At 39.8% G+C, this 20,479-nt stretch overlaps 1 long non-coding RNA gene across 1 annotated transcript in view; it reads right to left on the reverse strand.

Annotated features, from left to right (window-relative positions):
• Window positions 1–7,164: 7,164 nt before the first annotated feature.
• Window positions 7,165–20,479, reverse strand: part of LOC145717077 (uncharacterized) — a 285,694-nt gene continuing 272,379 nt past the window's right edge. Inside the window, exon 6 of the long non-coding RNA XR_014140090.1 lies at window positions 7,165–7,507. This is a non-coding gene — a long non-coding RNA (uncharacterized LOC145717077). The remainder of the gene's footprint in view (window positions 7,508–20,479) is intronic.

Below are 20,479 nucleotides of genomic sequence, written 5' to 3' on the forward strand. Positions count from 1 at the left end.
TGATGTAATCTCACTTGTTTATTTTTGTTTTTATTGCTTGTGCTTTTGCTGTCATATCCAAGAAATAATTGTCTAGACCAATATCATGAAGCTTTTCCCCTTTTTCTTCCTCTAGTTTTATAGATTCAGGTCTTATGTTTAAATATTTAATCTATTTTGAGTTGATTTTTGTGTAAGATGTAAGATATGGGTCCAATATCATTCTTTTGCATATGGATATGTTTTTTGCAACAGCATTTATTAAAGAGACTATCCTTTCCTCATTATGTATTCCTGGCACCCTTGCTGAAGATCAGTTCACTGTGTATGCATGGGTATATTTCTGGGCTCTCTATTTTGTTCCATTGGTCTACATGTCTGTTTTTATGCCAATATCTTACTGTTTTAAATACTGCAGCTTTGTAATATACTTTGAAATCAAGAAGTGTGATGCCTCTAGTTTGTTCTTCTTTCTCAAGAATGCTTTGGCTATTCAAGGTCTTTTGTGGTTCTATGTGAATTTTAGGATTATTTTTCCTCATTTCTGAAAAAAAAATATAATTGGAATTTTGATAGGGATTGCATTGACTCTGTAGATCACTTTGGCTAGCATGGACACTTTAACAATGTTAAATCTCCAAATCATGAATATGGGCTATATTTCCACTTATTTGTGTCTTCTTTAATTTCTTTCATCAATGTTTTATGGTTTTCGGTGTACAAGTCTCTCATTTCCTTGGTTAAACTTATTCCCAAGTATTTTATTCTTTTTGTTGCTATAGTAGATGTGATTGTTTTCTTAATTTCCTTTTCAGATAATTCGTTGTTAGTATATAGAAATGAATCTCATTCTTGCATGTTGATTTCGTATCCTGAAACTTTACTGAATCTGTTTATTAGCTTAAACTGATTAGCATGCGGCTCTGGATATATCAGATTTGGTTTTATTCTTTAGGAAATGCCTTTGATTGATATTTTTATATTTCAGTTGTTTTCATTTTCAGCCATGATGGACTGCCGGTCCAGAATCAATGCATCCCACTGTGTGCACGGCTTAATTTGGTGCCGTGGCCAGCGAATTGGAAGTAAATGATGAGATCAGTCCTTGTGGCCCACTGCAGATGCCACCACATCACAGTATTCTGAGACAAGGCCATTTGTCTGCAGCTTTTCTAGGAAGAAGCCTCTGGCAGAGCCCATCAAGATAAAAGGTGAGGCTGCCAGATGTATTTCTTTTTCTTCGTGTGATTGTGGAGGCCATTTTGTGGTAGTTTAAAAAATATATATGAATTTGTTCTTCTTTCCACTTGGCTCTTTACCCATTGGTTACGTGGGCTTAGAGAGGGCACAGAGGGGCAAGTCATTTTTTTAAAAGACTTTAAAATCAGACAAATTCAAGGGGAACTGGAAGCTTGTTTTTCCCTCTGTTGTATGCCACATTCTGGGAAATTAGACTTCTTCTTCAGTGTCCACACTGCATGAGCACACCTAGCTCAGCATCTTTACACACAGCGTCTCCTGTCCCTTGAATTCTCTCTCCCAGCCTCCCCAACTCAATGGTTTTACCCGTCTTCCTGACATTTCTGGCTCTCTCTGGTCTCATCTGCCTCAGAACTCTTAGTTCATGATTGATATATATGCACCACCTCTTTTGCACTTCCCATGTGCACCTTAGGCTGTGATAAAAAAAAAGTTGTTCTTGTGAATCTGCTGTTTCCCCACACTGTGGCTTTCCTGAAAGCAAGGACTGTGTCTGATCCATCTCCATGTCTTCAGTGACTTGCACTCACTAAGCCCCAGGACATTCTGGTTGAATCAATCAGATCGTCCAAGATCCAATCCTTGAGGGCAGCTTTGCTCTGGGATTTGAGCCAAGATTCCTTTCCCAGCTAGCCCAGAGCTTCTAGCTCTGATCCACAGATCTTTGGAACCAAGGCCTTCAGCTTGAGGGAGAGTAGAAAAGAGAGTGTGGTACTGGTGGAGAAAAGACCGGGGTGCAAGTCCAATCTCATCCACTGCTAACTGAGTCATTTCATGTCTTCCAAAAATAATTTTGTTTTGTTTTGTTTTTCCAACTGCAAAATGATTGTTGTTGAGCTTCACAGGTTGTTGTAAGGATTCAGTGTAGTATACTCAAAATAACTTGCATGCAGGTTAAAACTCAGAAAAGCAACTTTGTGCATCTGTGAATATTACCTTTTTCCTTCTCCACTTATAGGCATCACACTTTTCTGTTTCCTTTCCATCCATGTCTAACCTGTCTACAACATTGCTGTTCACAAAACTCACCCTAGCACAAGATGCCCTTGCCTACAGCAAACAGCAGTTTCCAGAAGTTCAAATTTCATAACTGCAAATGGAGTCATTCAAGAATACCAGGATCAGCGCCATGCCTAATGTCTGCTATGAGGGACCAGAAATAGTGATAAAAACCAAATGATCCCTCTTTTATTATAGAGAGCCAACATGTCCTGAAGGGATTCGTTGGTGACAATAAAAGGGTATATGGAAATGGAATTGCTGCAAATCATACTGGTCATCCTATGCAGAGATCCATTGTTTAAGCTCCCTTTGTCCACAATGCTGCCAGCACACACACATCCTACATTTCCTTTTCTATGGCTAAGGACACTCAGAGCAGTCTTCTTTTTGTGAATAGAGCTTGGTCATATAAATACAACATGGATCCTTCACCTTTCCACTTTTTGATATGTAGAATTTATATAATGGTGAGGATTCATCTTATCTCTTGGTTCTAGACATGGAAGAGCTCATATATGAGTCTAACAAAAATATCCTTGGTGCCAAGATGTCAGGAGAACCAGATCCATGTGGGGCTTTTCTAGGACTCTTGCATAATGAAATATGCCCAGTCCAGAAGAAGAAAATATTGAGTGAGACCTTGCAAGACAAACACTTCTGAATTGGGGGCAAAGGTCACTGTGACAGACTGCTCCTTCTGTCTCTCCTACAAACACCACTTCTCATGGGATGTGGGTTATCATAGTGATGGAGGTGGAGTGACACTGAACCTAGAGGGAAATAGGAAATGTGCTATCTTCTGTGGCTTCTCTTCTCACCTGCCATGCTTCCTTTACATCTCCTTTCCCAAGCAGTCTTCCACGTCAACCTTCAACAGCCATGGGCTTTCTGCCAATGCTTCTCCCACACATTCCTACCCAATGGCTCATTTCTAGATGCTCCTTCACTGATTAGTTCCTTTCAGATTTATAACTTCTTAGGATTATCTACAGATTTTAGATTTGACCTCTCTCTTCTATCAAAATTATGCACTGCAGGCCTTGGGCAAGGGAGGCACCCAGGTTCCTGGGACACTGCCCTTGTTAAGACTTCTGAGCATCCAGGTCCCTAATTTCTGAAAGAGAAAACTGGATACACTATAAACATATCCTCTGTGATTATAGCTCAATCTGACACTTCAGAAGAATATACTTTCTTTGTCACTAAATGAGAAGCTCAGTGGTCCCAAACTAAGGGTTGAATTATACATTGTTTACTCAGCTAGAAAATATCTTTTTGAGAAAGATCTTGGAGCTGGAATTGGTTGTAGGCTCGGCAAGGGTGGACAGTGCAAAGTCTATAGCATCTTGGGCAGTCTTGGTAAATGAGAAGGGCTCTAATGAATAGGAGGGAGATGAGTAGCCCCATTCTACCTTGTGCTGGTCAATCCATAGCTGGATTGCCACACTCCCAATTACAAGTCCCTTCATAGAAGTCAGATAGCCTGAGTCCACAATGGGAAGAGGAGCAGGATGGATAAAGGGTTGGATGTGTTACAGATCTGAAGAAACTGGGAATCTTTAGCTTCCAGGGGAGAAGGCATTTGAGACTCCGTTAAGGGTTGCCTTCAGATATCTGAAAGGTTGCCATTTGGAAATGAGATCAACCCTGTTCCATGTGAAAACTGAAACCAATGGCTGAAATTAATTTTGGCTCAACGTTAAGTACACCTTTTCTAACAGAGCTGCCTATGAGTAGAAGAGGCTGCCTTGTGAAGGAAGGAGCCCCTCACTAGTGGGAGTGTTCAAACAGAGGTCTGATAGAAAACCATTAAGAACACTGTCTAAGAGTCCAACTTCGGAGACTCAAACCTGACGACCTCTGATAGCTTTCTGAATTCCACAATGTTTTCTTGCCAAAAGAGAGTCCAAAACCTAATGCCAAATAGCAGCCTTTTCCCCATCCCCCTTTCTGTTCCCAGCACACTAATTTTCTCTCTTTTGGTGCTGGTAGGAAGCAGGACTCCATGAGAGCTGGTAAGTGAGACAAGGCTTTGCCCAGCCCTCTCAGCATGATTGGCAATTAGCTGGACTCCAGCCTTCCAGGACTCACAAGCTCTCAGCAGGTCGTGATACTCCACAGTGCTTATTTAGAACCCAGGGAAGGAGGCAGCCACAGGTAGCAGGAGCTTAATTCTGAACCCATGCTAACCAAACATTAACATTTGCATTTAAAAAACGGAGCAGGAAAAAGAGCAATGAAAACTCTACTCAATTAAAGCTGTTTGCAAATGCAAATATGCCTGACAGGAGGAGAAAGGGGCTCCTGAGTGGCTACCCTTCTCTGTTGACATTTTTGACCAGCCAGAAGAGGGGAGTGCATACACATGCTAGAAAAAGGAACTGGAGTGGGCAGGGAGCGGAAGATGAGGAAGGACAGAGAGATAATTTGGTTCTATACCATGAAACCTATAATTTCACTCTGACATGAAAATTAGCTCGGTAGCTAATTAGCTTTCTAATATCATTTGCTGCCATAGAAAGGACAAAAGTTTATGAATTTATGAACCCAACTGAAAAAGAAAAAAAGACTACAAGTTTATAAGAGGGATTAGCTGATTCAAATGACAGGGGCCATTTCAGGGAATTAGGCCTGTCACTGCCTTTGTGTCCTGAAGAGCCCACAGATGTGGGTCTTGAGTTGTGTCTGTACACCATCACATCTGTGGCTGGCTTAGCTTCTCTGAGGAGCCTTCCAGTATTTGGAAAAGCCTGCTGGAAAGGGCTTCCTCATACTGTTCCGGGCTTTCCTCTGCAGCAACCCACCACTGGTCCTAATTGTGCCCTCTTGAACCACTGAGCACACTTTCCCTCCCCCTTCCTAAGACAAGCCTACTGTGACTTGAAGTAATTTATAAATCAGGCCTTGAGTCCACTCTGCAGCTGGTCCTCTTACCCTATCAAACATCTTCCCTTTACCTCTCTGAGCTACTCTAGCTCCCTTGGCCTTCTCTACCAAGCTCTATGTGATCCACTTAAGTTTAGAGCATTCTGAAAGCTTCTAGAATTCACCCTGAACTTGGGGAATCTCTTTATTGTTTTTATTTTCTTTAAAATATAATCATAGTATGTCAGAAAAAAATGGCATAATATGAGGCCTAACTTTCATAACTCTCACAGAAACACTGATTTTAGCAACAACTCAGGGATGACAATACCTTTACTGGAGCCCAGGAGTATAGTTGAGAGGTTCTAGGATGTGGGTGGAGAAAAAATCCAAGAATAGATGCATTGAGGGTTATAAGAAGAGCAATTTCACTTTACCAGTGCCAACTCTCCCCCAGGGTGGCACAAGCCAGGACCAAGACAGACCCCCTTTGCCCATGATTTTTCCTACAAGGAAAAGTGAGAGCAAAGTAAGTACCCAACTTCCCTAGTCTTGTAGGACATTGTAGGACATTGCCCAAGACCCACTTTTGTTTCACCCCACCCAGAACACTCAGGGTATAGCCGATTCATCTGGGAATAGCTAGGAGCAGAAAAAAGGGGTAGGGGTTCGCAGCATCCAGCACATGGATCCTCAACAACCATCCACAGATACTAACTGGCTTGCAAGCTCCACTAACAGCCTTAGAACAGATCAATAAAACTAAGAGTTAATTTTTTTAAAAGATAAACAAAATTGACAACCTTTAGTTAGAATAAGAAAAAAGGTGAAAAGACTCAAATAAATAAAATTACAAATGAAAGATGAGACAATTATAACTGATTCCACAAAAATACAAAGGATCATAAGACAATACTATGAGTACTTATACACCAACAATTGGATAATCTGGAAGAAATGGCTGAATTCCTGGAAACATACAACCTACCAAGATTGAATCACAAAGAAATAGGAAATCTGAACAGACCAATAACAAGTAAGGAGATTGAATCAGCAACCAAAACCCTCCAAACTAAGAAAAGCCCAGGACTACACAGCTTCACTGGTGAATTCTACCAAATATTTAAAGAATTAACACCAATCCTTCTAAAACTCTTCCAAAAACAGGAAGCGGAGGAGAACACTTCCAAACTCATTTTAGGCGGCCAGTATTATACCAAAGCCAGACAAAGACACTACAAGAAAAGAAAATTACAGACCAATATCCCTGATGAACATAGGTGAGAAAATCCTCAAAAAGATAATACCACACCCATTCAACAGCACATCAAAAGGATCATACAGCATGACCAAGTGGAATTTATCCTTGGGATAAAAGATTAGCTCAACATATGGAAATCAATACATGCAATATACCACATTAACAGACTGAAAGATAGAAATCATATGATCACCTCAGTAGATGCAGAAAAAACATTTGACAAAATTCAACATCTTTTTATGACAAAAGCTTTCAAGAAATTAGGTATGGAAAAAATGTATCTCAACATAGTAAAGGGCATATATGACAAGCCCACAGCAAACATCACAGTCAATGGTGAAAAGCTTCCTCTAAGATCAGACACAAGACAAGGACGCCCACTCTTACCACTTCTATTCAAGATAGTATTGGAAGTCCTAGACAGAACAATTGTGCAAGAAAAAGAAATAAAAGGCATCCAAATTAGAAAGTAAGAAGTTTTCTCTGTTTGTAGATGACATGATTCTATATATAGAAAACTCTAGAGTTCACCAAAAAGCTGTTAGAACTAATAAATTTAGTAAAGTTACAGGACACAAAATCAACAGAAAAACCAATTGGGTATCTATACCCTAATAATTAACTACCCCCCCAAGAAAAAGAAATTAAGAAAACAATCCCATCTATAAGAGCACAAAAAATTCAAATACTTAGAAATAAACTTAATCAATGAGGTGAAAAATCTGTACACTGAAAATTATAAAACATTGATAAAAGATCTAGGAATCCCACTTCTGGGTATGAAACCCATATCTTAAGATATCTGCACTCCCTAGTTCATTGTAGCATTATTCATAATAGCCAAGATCTGTAAACAATCTATGTGTCCATTGACAGGTAAATGAATTTAAAAAAAACACATGTATGATGTGTGTGTATGTATATATATCACATTATATAAAATGGAACATTATTTAGCCATAAAAAAGCAGGATATCCTGCCATTTTTGACAACATTGATGAAACTAGATGACATTAAGCTAAGTAAAATAAACCAGAAACACAGAAATACAAATACTGTATGATTTAACTTAAATGTGGAATATAAAAAAGTAAAACTTACAGAAGCAGAGTGGAATAGTAGTTGCCAAGGGCTGGAGGCTGGGGAAAATAGAGAGATGTTGGTCAAAGTGTATAAACTTTCATTTATAAGATAAATAAGTTCTGGGCATCTAATGTACAAAATGGTGATAACAATTACCAGTACCATATTGTACACTTGAAATTTGCTAAGGGAGTAAATCTTAAGTGTTCTCACCAGGAAAAAAAAAAAAGGTAACTAAGTGAGGTGATGAGTATGTTAAGTAGCTTGATGTAGTAATTATTTCACAATGTATATGTATACCAACACATCACATCGTGCAATTTAAATATATATAATTTCTATTTGTCAATTATACCTCAATAAAGCTGAAAAAAATTGAAGAAGATACAAATAAATGGAAAGATATCCCATGTCTATGGATTGGGAGAATTAATATCCTAAAACTCATATGAAACCACAAAAGACCCCCAATAGCCAAAGTAATCTTGAATAAGAACAAAATTGGAGGCATTGCACTTCCTGATTTTAAATTATATTACAAAGCTACAGTAATTAAAACAGTAAGATATTGGCATAAAAATAGAAATATAGACCAGTGGAACAGAATAAAGAGATAGAAATAACCCACATACATATGGTCTAAATTTTTACAAAAGTACCAAGAATACAAAATGGGGAAAGGATAGTCTCTTCAATAAATGGTGTTGGGAAAAATTGATATCCACAAACAAAAGAATGAAACTGGACCCATATCTAACACTATACACAAAAGTCAACTCAAAATGGATTAAAGACTTAAACATAAGACCTGAAAGCATAAAACTTCTAGAACAAAATATAGGGGAAAAAAACTCCTTGCCTCTGGTCTTGGCAATGATTTTTGGTTATGGTACCCAAAGCACAGGAAACAAAAGCAAAGCTAAACAAGTGGAATTACATCAGACTAAAAACCTTCTGCACAACATAGGAAACAATCAATAAAATGAAAAGACAACATATGTAATGGGAGAAAATATTTGCAAACTGTGTATCTGATTAAAGGTTAATATCCGAAATATATAAGGAACTCCTACAGCTCAATACCAACACAAAACAGAACAAAAAAACAAAAAAACAACCAAATAACCTGATTTTAAAAAGAGCAAAGGGCTTGAAGAGATACAAATGGTCAATGAATGCATGGAAAAATTCTCAACATCACTCATCATCAGGGAAATGGAGATCAAAACCACAATGAGATACCACCTCACACCTTAGGATGACTGTTTAAAACAAAACAAATGTTGGCAAGGATATGGAGAAAAGGGAGCCCTGGTACACTGTTGGTGTGAATGTAAATTGGTACATCCATTATGGAAAACAGTGTGGAAGTTCCTCAAAAAGTTAAAAATAGAACTACCATATGACCCAGCAATTTTACTTTTGGTATTTGTCCAAAGGAATTGAAATAAAAATCTCAAGGAGATACCTGCCCTCTCGTGTTCATGGCAGGATTACTCATAGTAGCCAGGACCTGGCAATAAGCACTGAAGGATGAATGTGTAAAGAAAATGTGTTATAAACATGCAATGGAATATTATTCAGCCTTACAAAAGAAAGGAATCTTGCCATTTGCAATAATACAGATAGACCTGGAAGATTTCAGGCTAAGTGAAGTAAGCCAAACACAGAAAGACAAATACTGTATGATATCACTTATGAGTGGAATCTAAAATAGCCAGTCATAAAAGAAGAGTAGAATTGTGGTTGCCAGGGGCTGGGAAGAGGAGAAAATGGTGATGTGAAGGTCAAAGCGTGTAAAGTTTTAGTTATGTAGGATAAATATCTACTATACAGCATAGTGACTACAGTTCACAATACTGTATACTTCACATTTGCTAAGAGAATAGATCTTATGCTAAGCATTCTTACCACAGAATACTAATAATAAAGATAGTGGGAGGAAACTTTGGGAGGGGATGTGTTTATGGCCTTAATAGTGTCACTGGTTTCATGGGTACAGCTTTTTACATGTTAATCATACCCCAATAAAGTATTTTTAAATATATATAATCATAGTCACACTTAATGAGCACATATTATGTGCCAAACATGTCTGTGTACATTATTTTATTTAACCCTCACAGGAACCCTAGGAGTTAGATGTTCAATTATTATTCCCATTTAATAGCTGAGAAAACTGAGTCTCAGAGAAGCTAATTGTCTTGTCCAAGGTTACAGAGCTGGTAAGTTATATAGCCAGCATTTTGAACTCAGGTCTGTCATTTTTTACCAATATCACCACCTTAGTAATGTAGGACCTTTTGCAGCTCATTGATTATCACTTTCGTTAGCTCTGTCAATCTCTAATTTCCCAAGGTATGGGTGAAGAATGCGAGCCTCACAGAGGGTGAATGACCTGCCCCTGTCAACAGCAGGCAATTGGTCATTCTGGGGTTGGAACATGCTCTCTGCACCACAGCACACTGATAGACACCTGCTACGTATTTTGTCCTAATACTCTTTCCTTTGGATTAACCAACTCTCAGGATTATGACTTCCATAAAATAGAACCAAAAAGGTTAACACCTGAGATTAACACAGAGTGGATGTTGAATGCCTGCCTGTAATTAAACTTATTTTTAAGGCCCCTTTCTATGGGCCCCTAAACATGATGTAATTGCATTCCAAGGCTTTCTATATACAGATAGATATCAACTCATGGCCACATGTAACCACCAGGCTTTGGGTCCAAACTATCACAGTCCAAGACTCCTGGAGGTGGGAGTGCTTCAAAGAAGGCCAGGGTGCCTCAGAGCCCTGCCCAGATCCCCATCCACACAAAGTACTTTCCTGCTTTTTCTCCTATTCCTTGTCCCCTCATCAGTCCCCCAGCTTTGAGGCTGGGTTTACCCAGCGACTACAATTCCCACACTGACCCCTAAGTTCCCAGATCGGTTATCTCCTGGGATGGGCCCACTAATGGTTTCTTTTTGGCCTCCCCAACCAGGTCTGGACACTGTGACACATGCTTCCTATAATCTGTCCTACCCCTCCCCAGATTTCTTGATACCCACAGTTTGTAGTAACCTCAACCTCAGATAGGACACTTTAAAAATAAAGAATATCATCCATTTATCTGGTAAAGTCCACGGTACACAGAACCCCCATTGAGTAAAATTGGGCTCTCAGTAAAAAACATTAATTAAGCTGAATTTCAAAAAATATCTGTATCAAGTTACCACCCTCTTCCCAAACATTGTTATGAATTAGAGTTCTTTAAATGATTGCATTCTCTAATTGTCAGAAATTTATTTTGGGATACCTTAAAAAACAAATCTGAAGATGAATCAAGCGATGTTCCCTGATACTGAAATTGCTAAACTTCTCATGGACTCTAAGAAGCAAACTTACTTTTAAAACATCCTCTTCCAGGTTAGGGAGCTTAGGGGACTGATTGCAACTGTTACTTGGCTACTTCTATAAAAAGGGTTGTGATAGTCAACAATGGTACTGTTAAAGAATAATTAGCATCTTTAGAATAGGATTCATGAATATTACTCATTGCAGTTTATAGAACCCAACCAAAAGCACAGTCAACAGACCAACGCCTGGTTGATATCCAGAAATAGCCAAACCTGACAATGTGGTCAGCTACATTCAACAGCCCAGCCAAAGAGTGGAATGGGATTCAAGGGAGTAAACACTTCCCATAGCATTCTGAAGATGGTCATCTGGTACAAGTGACCCCCAAATTCAATTTCTTCATTCCCAATAGTGCCCTTAAAAAAATAAAAGTCAGTCTTAACTACTATAATAAGAGTTTTGATGCTCTCATGCTTATCTAAGAATACATCCCTGCTTTCTGTTTTTATATGATCTTTATGACATAGTTGAGCTTCATGAATATTTTGGTAATGATTTCTATCTTTCAAAATTTTTGCTGAACTTGCTTTCCTCACAAATGAGTAAGAGTCCCCATTCTTCAGGCAGCCTCTCCTATTACTGCCCTGCTCTGTTAAACCCTGCCATTCCCTTTCTTAGTCCCTCCAAAGTGGGTCCCACCCAAAGTAGACTTGCTACCTCGTCTTCTAGATGTGCCTTGTATTCATTTCTCCATATATCTTCCACTCCCCTCCTCGTTTGTTCTGTAGACTTCAGTTTCAGCTGACACATCTGAACTCGCTCTGACAGCCTGAACTCAAAAAGAGTTCCTTTGGCTTTGCTGTTATATTGCTGTGTCTGGTTTTCAGCCTTAATGATTTTGTTGGCTTGTTTCACCTCATTCTTTTCACTTCCCGCAAAAATTCTTGAAAAGCATCATCTTTTCTCCCATTGGTCACCAAACCCCTTCAATAATATAACGGAAAGGGGTATGGGGTGGGAAGGATGGCTTTCGAAAACTGGAATGCAAATGGCACTGCTAACCAGCTATGTGATCTAAGGAAAATCACATAGCATCTCTGAGCCTCTATTTGCTGGTTTGTAAAAGGGAGATTGTCACCTCCAACTAACAGGGGTTGGAGCAAGATGACCATGAAATGATAAAAGGGAAAGAGCTCCATGAACCACAAAGAACTGTTCAGAAGTAAATTGATGTTATTCGCCTAGCAACATCCCGGCTGTCATCTGGGTAGCTATTAGCAGCTATATTATTCTTCCATCCATAGGATCTAATGTTCTCATCTCTTCTCTTTCCAGGGAGGTATGGTCCAATGACCCTGGTATTAGTGTCCCAGAAGGTATAGTTGGGTCCTTCTCCTCTGCCGCAGAAGCTCTTAGCTTGCTAGGGCTCTGCTCTATAGATAATTCCTTAAAATGCCCCTATGGCATGTCTTATTGCCCCTCAGTCCCTGGAGAAAGGCACCAGTGAGTGGTTAATCCAAGCCATCCTCACCGCCTTGCCATTTCACACATGTCTGGAGGTGACAAGATGGTGCTAGAAGGACACAGTTTTGAGGGATGATGGGCCTGGATTCGAGTTCTGCCACCAACCTTTACTAGCTGTGCCATCCTGGGCAAGCTTCTTAACTTCTGTGAGCCTCAGGTTTCTCCTCTATGAAATGGGAGGCAACAATACCTATCAGAGGCTCTCACTACATAAGATCATTATAATGATTATTATATTAAAGGAATGGAGGGAACTCATTTAAGGAACATCTGGTTTTACTGATGCTTTTCCTGGGATTAATACTTCCTAATAACTTGTTAACCAAGTCCCAAGTCTTTGCCATTGTGCCATTTATAGGTCCAAGGAGGGAAACCCTTCATAGTCCCCCCAGACGACTTACTTTTCTCCTAGAACATCTTCCAAGATAAATTTCATTTCTCATACCATGCTCCATATCTCCAGAAAATGGAAATAAGATAAATATAACTCTTGGATTAATTTCAAACTGAACTGCTCACTGTTCCCCAAATAAGCCCCTCCATGTTCTTGCCCAAATCCTACCTGTCTTCCAAGTCTCATGCTCTCTGCTTCCCCTGATGTTCAGAATTCTTGGCTAACATGTCTTATCGCCTTCTCTGTTCTGATAGCTGCTGGAGGGCAGAGATCCTGCTTACCATCTTACTGGGGGAATTCAGAGTGGGGCTTAAGGGGAAAAAGAAGTGGGGAAGGCAGTACCAGTGACTGATACAGGAAGAAGAAAGATAAATTACTGAAGTCAGGGAAGATTTGAATCCGAGAGTCACCCTGTGTTCAGATAGGATTTTCATTAAGAGAAAACACAATCTAGTGTAAGAAACCAAATGAGAAAAGAGCTATGGGGAGTTTTACCCTGGAAAGGGGCAAAATATTCTCACGGGGCTTTCCATATATGATGTTCCAAAGACCATGATTAAAATCCATAAATAATGGAAAGCTAGATGTGAACATAGGATTAACAGTAGTGTTCAATCAGTGCAGAAATGATCATCAGTTAAGCCAATGGGAGAGTCTCCTACCAGCAGAGGTGTTCAAACTGTACTGGAGGGCTCTCCTCCCCCCGGGCAATTTCAGAGTGTTTAACTTTTCGGGTATTGTAGTTGTCCTCTTCTGGGGTTCCACAGGGACAAGGCTGAGTCTGATTCCTGCCTGTCTTCTTGGCACCCAGTAGAGGGTCAGCCAGTCTTTCTCCAGGGCTGAGTGCTAGACCATACCGCCCATCCACATTCTGTCACCACCAGAGCAAGCCCTCTGTGCTCAAGGGGAGGCCTTGAGTTGCTGAGTTTTGATTACGAGTCCGCATCTTTCCGAGACAACACAACCGGCATGTTAGCTGAGAGGCCTCCATGAATATCTGCTGACAGAGACCTGCCCATCTCCTTGTACCCTCTTCCCTTGTCTAACCCTGGCAGGAATGCCTCCTCAGCCCCATCCCTACCTGTGGGCTCAACCCGGCCTCCAGCTCTGGACCCTTCCCTGGCCTGAGGTAAAGGGGAGCATAGGCCCCAGTATAAGCCAACATGGCAACTGAACTGATTCAGACCTACTCTCCAGGAGACAAGATCTCCAGTCTTTTACCATCCAGTTAGTGCTGTGACAGCAACGGATTTGGAGTGCCATCACTTTAATAAATCACCTGGTTTCATTCCTCCTTGTCCCAGTATAGACATGACTTTTGCAGAGCAAAACCATAGAAAACTTACAATTTTTATTCTGCACTTTTTTTTTTTTGCTTCACATTATAAATATTTGTTTCTATCTTGTTGTCTGGTTTCTAGTGGTCTAGTGGCTGTATAATATTCAATCAGGTTGATAGACCACAATTTACTTAATCAGGTCTCTATTTTTGGACACTTAGTTACTTCCAAACTGATGCTAAGCAGCTCTGCAAAGAACATCTTTTTTTCTGGATTCAGAATTATTTTCAAGCAAGGATTTTCAGAAATGGAATCAGTGAATCAAAGAAGAAGAGCATTGCAAAATTCTTATATATAGTGTCATATTAAAGTTAGCTTACATTGCTATGAGCAATATATAAGTGTTCCAGTTTCAACACAACATCATCTAAATTAAGTATCATGAATATCTAACATTTTAGCTAATTTAGAATGTATAATAGTATCTCATTTTTAAAAAATTGTCCTTCTTTAATCACTGGTGAGGTTGGAAGGTTTCCCTCATGTTTGTCGCTAATAACATTGCCTCTTAAATATTCTGACAGCACCAGAATTTCTGCTCTCATGGGCCAGCTTCCCAATGTTTGGGTTCTTGCATTTATAACCTGCTCTCCCTGGCTCTGGCTTTATAACCCATTTGCTAATCCCCTGACACCACTTGATCCTACATTTGTCTACCATTTAACCAATGTCTACAAACTTGGGTGGGGATTTATAATCATGGATTAAGAGAAAGTCGTCTGCAGTTAGAAGTCTGGGTTCTAGTACAAACTCTGCTTTTTTAAACTGTGTGGCAGTAACTGATTCACTTTTCTTCTCAAGGCCCCTCTTTTCTCACCTATAAAAGGAGTAACACCACTTATCTGCTTAGCCCACAGTGTTATATGAGCACTCTGAGCTCTGTAAAGGCAAGGCCAGCTAACTTCTTCTGTAAAGAGCCATATGGTAAATATTTTAGACTTACAGGTTATATGGTCTCTGTTACAACTGCCCAATTCTGCTATTGTAGCAGGAAAGTACAGACAATGACAGTAAAGGAATGAGCATGACTGTGGTCCAGTAGAACTTTCTTTCTAGATACTCAATTTAATTTTATATTTGTATATGAGCCTGTTATATTTACATATAAGTTATATATGCAAAAATAATATATATAATAACATATTATGGTATAACATAATATATAACTATATATAAATAACATAAATAATATAATATACTTATATTTATATATTATATAATTACATATACATATATAATTAAATTTAATATAATTTATATATGTAAAATATAACATATATAATGATATGCAATAATACAAAATATATTGCTTTACAGATTATAAATTTATATATATAAAATGCAAGAACATATTACATGTTACTATATATAATATATAATTATATATTATAATAATATATAACATATATACACACACATACACATATATATATATATATCCCACAGGTGATAGTTTGCCAATACCTGCTCTAAAGTCCTATCCAGCAAAAGATCTCATGGGGATGATCACAACAAATAAGTACACAGAATAGGCAATAGTATTGTCACTGATTTTTAGTTGTGAAAACAAGAGACAAAGAAGGTGAAGGGACTTGCCCAAGGCCATTCAGCCTTTTTTTTTTTTTAAAAAAAGGAGGAATAACAGATGCAGGAGAACATTCCCAAGGATGAGGCAGCAGATGCAAAGGCAAGGAAATGTAAAGAGTGATGGGGGTTTGGGTCAGCAAGAGGTGAGGAATGGAGCTGGAGAGGGCCCAGATCCTAAAGCTCTGAGAGTTTAAGTTTATCCTGAGGACAGTGGGGAGCACCTGACAATTCTTGAGGAGCGATGGGGTCACTTTGGCCTTCTTAGTGCAGTTTAGGAAGGGCAAGCTCAGAGGAGCTTGGGTAGCCAGAGGAGGGAAAGGAAAGGTTGACCTGGGAAGAGAGAATGAGGCTCCCTCCCCAGGAGTCTTCCAGCCCCAACAGTGGAACAGGGATTCTGATCAGATCTATCAGACTCCAAACCCCCAAGGAATGTCTGGGGCAGCCAGCCACCTCCCCAGTCAGTGATCCCAGCCCTGGGCCAACTCTTGCCAGCCACAACCTATTCGCAGGCCTCCTCTCCTTCATCAGCCAGCTCTATACTGCCCCCACCAAGGCCAGGGGCTACCGTGGTCATATTCACATTAACAGAGAAAGAGCAAGTCCCAGTTTTCCACATTCATGGAGATGTTAGCGGTAGACAGACAGAGCTCAAGTCTGCCTGCCACGCTCTGCAAATACTCAGTCACCAGGCATCTCTGATTATAAATCTGCTCTGTCATGATGTGTGACCACAAACATATCTTTCTTTTCAGTCTGCTTTTGAGGAGTTCTATACTCTTGGAGGTCAAGACCGGCCAACAGTAACAAAGTCACCACCGTCGGAAATGAGAACCTTACTACAATAGCAACACAAGTAGTCCAGTGGGAAGAGCACACAATTTGGAAAATGGTGACCAAGACACAGATTACTTGACCCCCTGAGGTGTAGTTTCTCAGCTGAAAATGAGGGTAATTAGTTTTAAATGCGAAAAGATATGTATATGTGCATTATAAACTGTTGAGCGCCGTACAAATGCTAGCTGACGATGCTATTCTCAGGCCTGTACTATTCCCAACAAACACCGTTAACTCAAATCATGACTCTCTTGGCCCCATTCAGAATGTGATGTTCGTCATCTTCTACAGAAACTCTAAGGTAATGTTTCTCAGATTTTTTTTACCTCAAGCCTTACTTTCTTTCCTGCATGAATGGGAAACTGAATTCATTATGAATTCTCCTGGCACTAGCACAAATCCAAAGTGCATGCGGTTTGAAGTGACAAATGATAGGATGTGACTGCAGGGGCTCGTGGGGGCTGGCAGCACAGCCCTGGCAGCTCCAGCAGCAGCCTCTGCACTGAGCACATCACAAAGCACCCTCCCCACCCACACCCCACCGCAGCAGAGGCTCCCAGCCTGGCCGGCCTCTGAAACCCCAGGGTTGTCAGGTACATACCTCTCCCTGCCTTTCTGGAAACTCAGTCACCTAGACAAGAATCCTTTCCTTGGGTTCTGATCAGTGCCCGTTTAAAGCTTAAAAAGACCCTGCGTCACCTGATCCAATCTATTCCTTTTACGTATGGGGAAACTGAAGCTGATATAATAAAGGTGACTTACCCCAAGTTATGTAAGCCCTGGTCTTAGCATTAGAAGACCTTGGTGTGAATTCCTGTTCTGCAACCAACTAGCTTTTGTGACCTTGGTCAAATCATCATTGTTGAAAGATGATGAATAGTATCATCAATGAAAGCTAGTATTTCAGTAGTACTTAAGGATCGGTCAGCTGTATTTATCCTCAAAGCCTTACAATATACTGTAAGACAGGGTAGACATTGCGCTAATCTGCATTTTGTTGAAGAGGAAATAGAAGCTCCAGAGAAACTAAGTGATTTGCAAGGTTACACAACTAGTAAGTGGCACCTTCTGGTTCCAAATATCATATTTTCTCCACCAATATATATTGCTGAAATTCCTCAGTAATGAAACGGAATTAAAACTTGTCTTGCAAGATGTATAGAATATATGTGAAAGTATGCTTGAACTAAAAACTGTTTGTCTATTGGTTCCCGACATTTTGAAAAAGAGGACCTATATTAGTTATCCATTGCTGGGGAATAAACCACCCGCAAATTTAGTAGCTTATAGCAACAAACATTTACATTCTCAAACAGTTTCAGGTCAGGAATATGGGGGCAACAGGGTCAAAGTCCCTGACCAAGTTGCAGTCAAGCTGTCAGCTAGGGCTGCAGGCATTTCAAGACTTGACTGGTGCATTATAAGCTGTTGAGCGCCATACAAACACTAGCTGTTTGTCTTGCGGGCTCTTGCCTGTGATTGGTGGCAGTTCCTCACTGACTGTTGGTGTGAGGCCCCTATTCCTCCCCGTGGAGGTCTCTCCATAGGCTGCCTGAGTGTCTTCGTTATGTGACAGCTAGCTTCCTTCAGACTGAGAGATCCAAGAGGAGACAGAGAAAGTACACCCAAGATGGAAGCCAAAGTGTTTTTATAACCTAATTTTAAGGGTGATCTACCGTCACTTCTGCAATATTCTATTCATTAGAAACATGTTACTAAGTCTGGCTCACACTCAAGGGAGAGGATTACACAAAGACATGAGCACCGTGTGATGAGGATCACGAAAGCCATTATGGAGGCTGGCTGCCAGAGGACCTCTTTATCATTCCACAGTCTTTGTTGACTCCCCCCAACAAAATCAAGATCATAATTTTTGTATCATGTGTTTCATTGAAAAAATACTAAACTATATGAAATTGCCATATTTGATGATTTGTGATTCACAAAAAATGTAATTTCATATGGTTCAACCAAATTTATAACCTCTGTAAGTTCTTAGATACCTGCTAACATTTTGTGATCAAGTTGTAATCACAAACATTTTCTGATTAAGTTGTATATTAGCATACGTGTTCACTGGGAAAATGTTACTATGTATTGTTGGAGGTACGTTATTTATTCAGTCTTCAGACAATGGTTGGTGGAAAATGGATTCATGCCTACCCACCCCCTTCCTAGAATTAACTACATTGGCCCATGGGAATCTAGAACTCATAGATGCAATCATTGCACAAATCAGGAGTGAGATACTACTAACTCTAGCAGATGCCAAATGTCCTTTCTATTATAGCATACTGTCTTCCATTAAGTCTTGTTATCAGACATGGAAATGGCCTTTTCTGTTAAAATGAACAATTCCAATCAATCAGTTCTGATTTACTAATCGCTACCCCATATCAATCAGAGGTTTTTGTCATACTTACCAGTACTGAAACAATGAAACTAAAGGAATCGTTTTTAAAGCTTATTTATCATTTCATCCTTCCAACTTTTGATGGACTGTACTTCAGGCCATTGGCCTATTATATATCCTTACTGATTTACATGGTTAATGCTTTACTATTAATACTACCCTATAAAAAGTAGTTGACATCAATGATTCGGTTCAGAAAGTGGCTATCCTACATAGTTACTGAGAAACTGCTCTGGGCAGAAGCTGCTTCTAGCTCCTCCAGATACAGTGGTGAACAAGGGAGGCAAGATCTCTATTCTCATGGACTTCACATTGTAATGGTTCTCAAACCTGGCTTCTTAGAAATATGGATCCTCGGGACCCACCCTAGACTTCCTGAATCAGAAGATGTGGGATAGAGGGCAAGAATTCATATTCCCTAATGCCTCATAGGTGACTCGGATGTCATGGAGTCTGTGGCCCAGCATTTGGGAGCCACTGGTACATATTTCAGTTCTCAGCTGCTTTACCTCCCATTTACTCTACGACCCACAACAATGATTTCCACCTTCACCATTTCATAGAAATTGGTCTTGCTAACATTACCAATATACTCCTGATAGCCAAGTCCGTGGCTTATTTCAGACTTCATCTTACTTTCTCCCATTATGACATGATACTGTTGGCCTCACGATGCTTCTTAAAATCCCCCTCCCTTGGCTTTTGACGATGTTTGTTTTTGGTTCTCCTCCTAACCTTAACTCTCAGTGTCCCATTGATCCTCTTCCTTTCCCACTGGATAAATGGTGGTGGTGGTGGCGTGTGTGTATATAATGGAGATAGCAACAGTACCTACCCCACATGATCATTATGAAAGGTAAATGAACTAATGTAAATAAAATACTGAGCACGTATCTGGTACATAGTAAAGATACTTTCACATTAACATCCTTCCAATCTCTCCATAAGCTTACTTGCTTAAGCAAATGCAAAACATTTGCATTTGAATCAGATTCAGTTGTTAAGCCCAATCTTAGGCCAGAGGGTGGGTAACTGTACCCCTGAAACTGTATGCACAGTTTTGTATAAATATACTTCTGTTTCTTTTTCTGAGGATAGAAGCCATTACTTCCATGAGATTCTGAAAGGAGTCATGGTCTCTAAAAATGTCCAGAATGCTTAAATATCACCTGTTGGTCAACATTTCAACAACCATTGCCATTCACTGGTTCCTAAGCGCACTACTTTCCCATCAGGATATGCACCTGGGACTCTTCTTTTTAATGTTAGTATAGTCTTCATTCATTCATGCACACATTAATTCACATTTATTCACTTGTGCAACGGGCAATTATTTGTACTGACTCTACATCTAACGTCGCTAAGCCCAGGGTTCAGAGACACACAGACCGTGAGATCATTCACAAGGCAACTACCTAAGCTGTGATGAAGGCTTAAAGGGACCATAAAATTTGAAAAAGGAACTTTCCAGCTGCTTGGCAGCAAAAGCTTTAAAATTTGTTACTTTCAACAACAATAAAAATGTTTCTAAGGGAGATCATTCAGTAGGGAACAGATACGTAAGTTAGAGAATGTTTTTTGTTTAACTGGA

The sequence above is a fragment of the Leptonychotes weddellii genome, chromosome 14, assembly GCF_054177405.1.
Source record: "Leptonychotes weddellii isolate Sample4059 chromosome 14, ASM5417740v2, whole genome shotgun sequence".
In the NCBI taxonomy this organism is placed as follows: domain Eukaryota; kingdom Metazoa; phylum Chordata; class Mammalia; order Carnivora; family Phocidae; genus Leptonychotes; species Leptonychotes weddellii.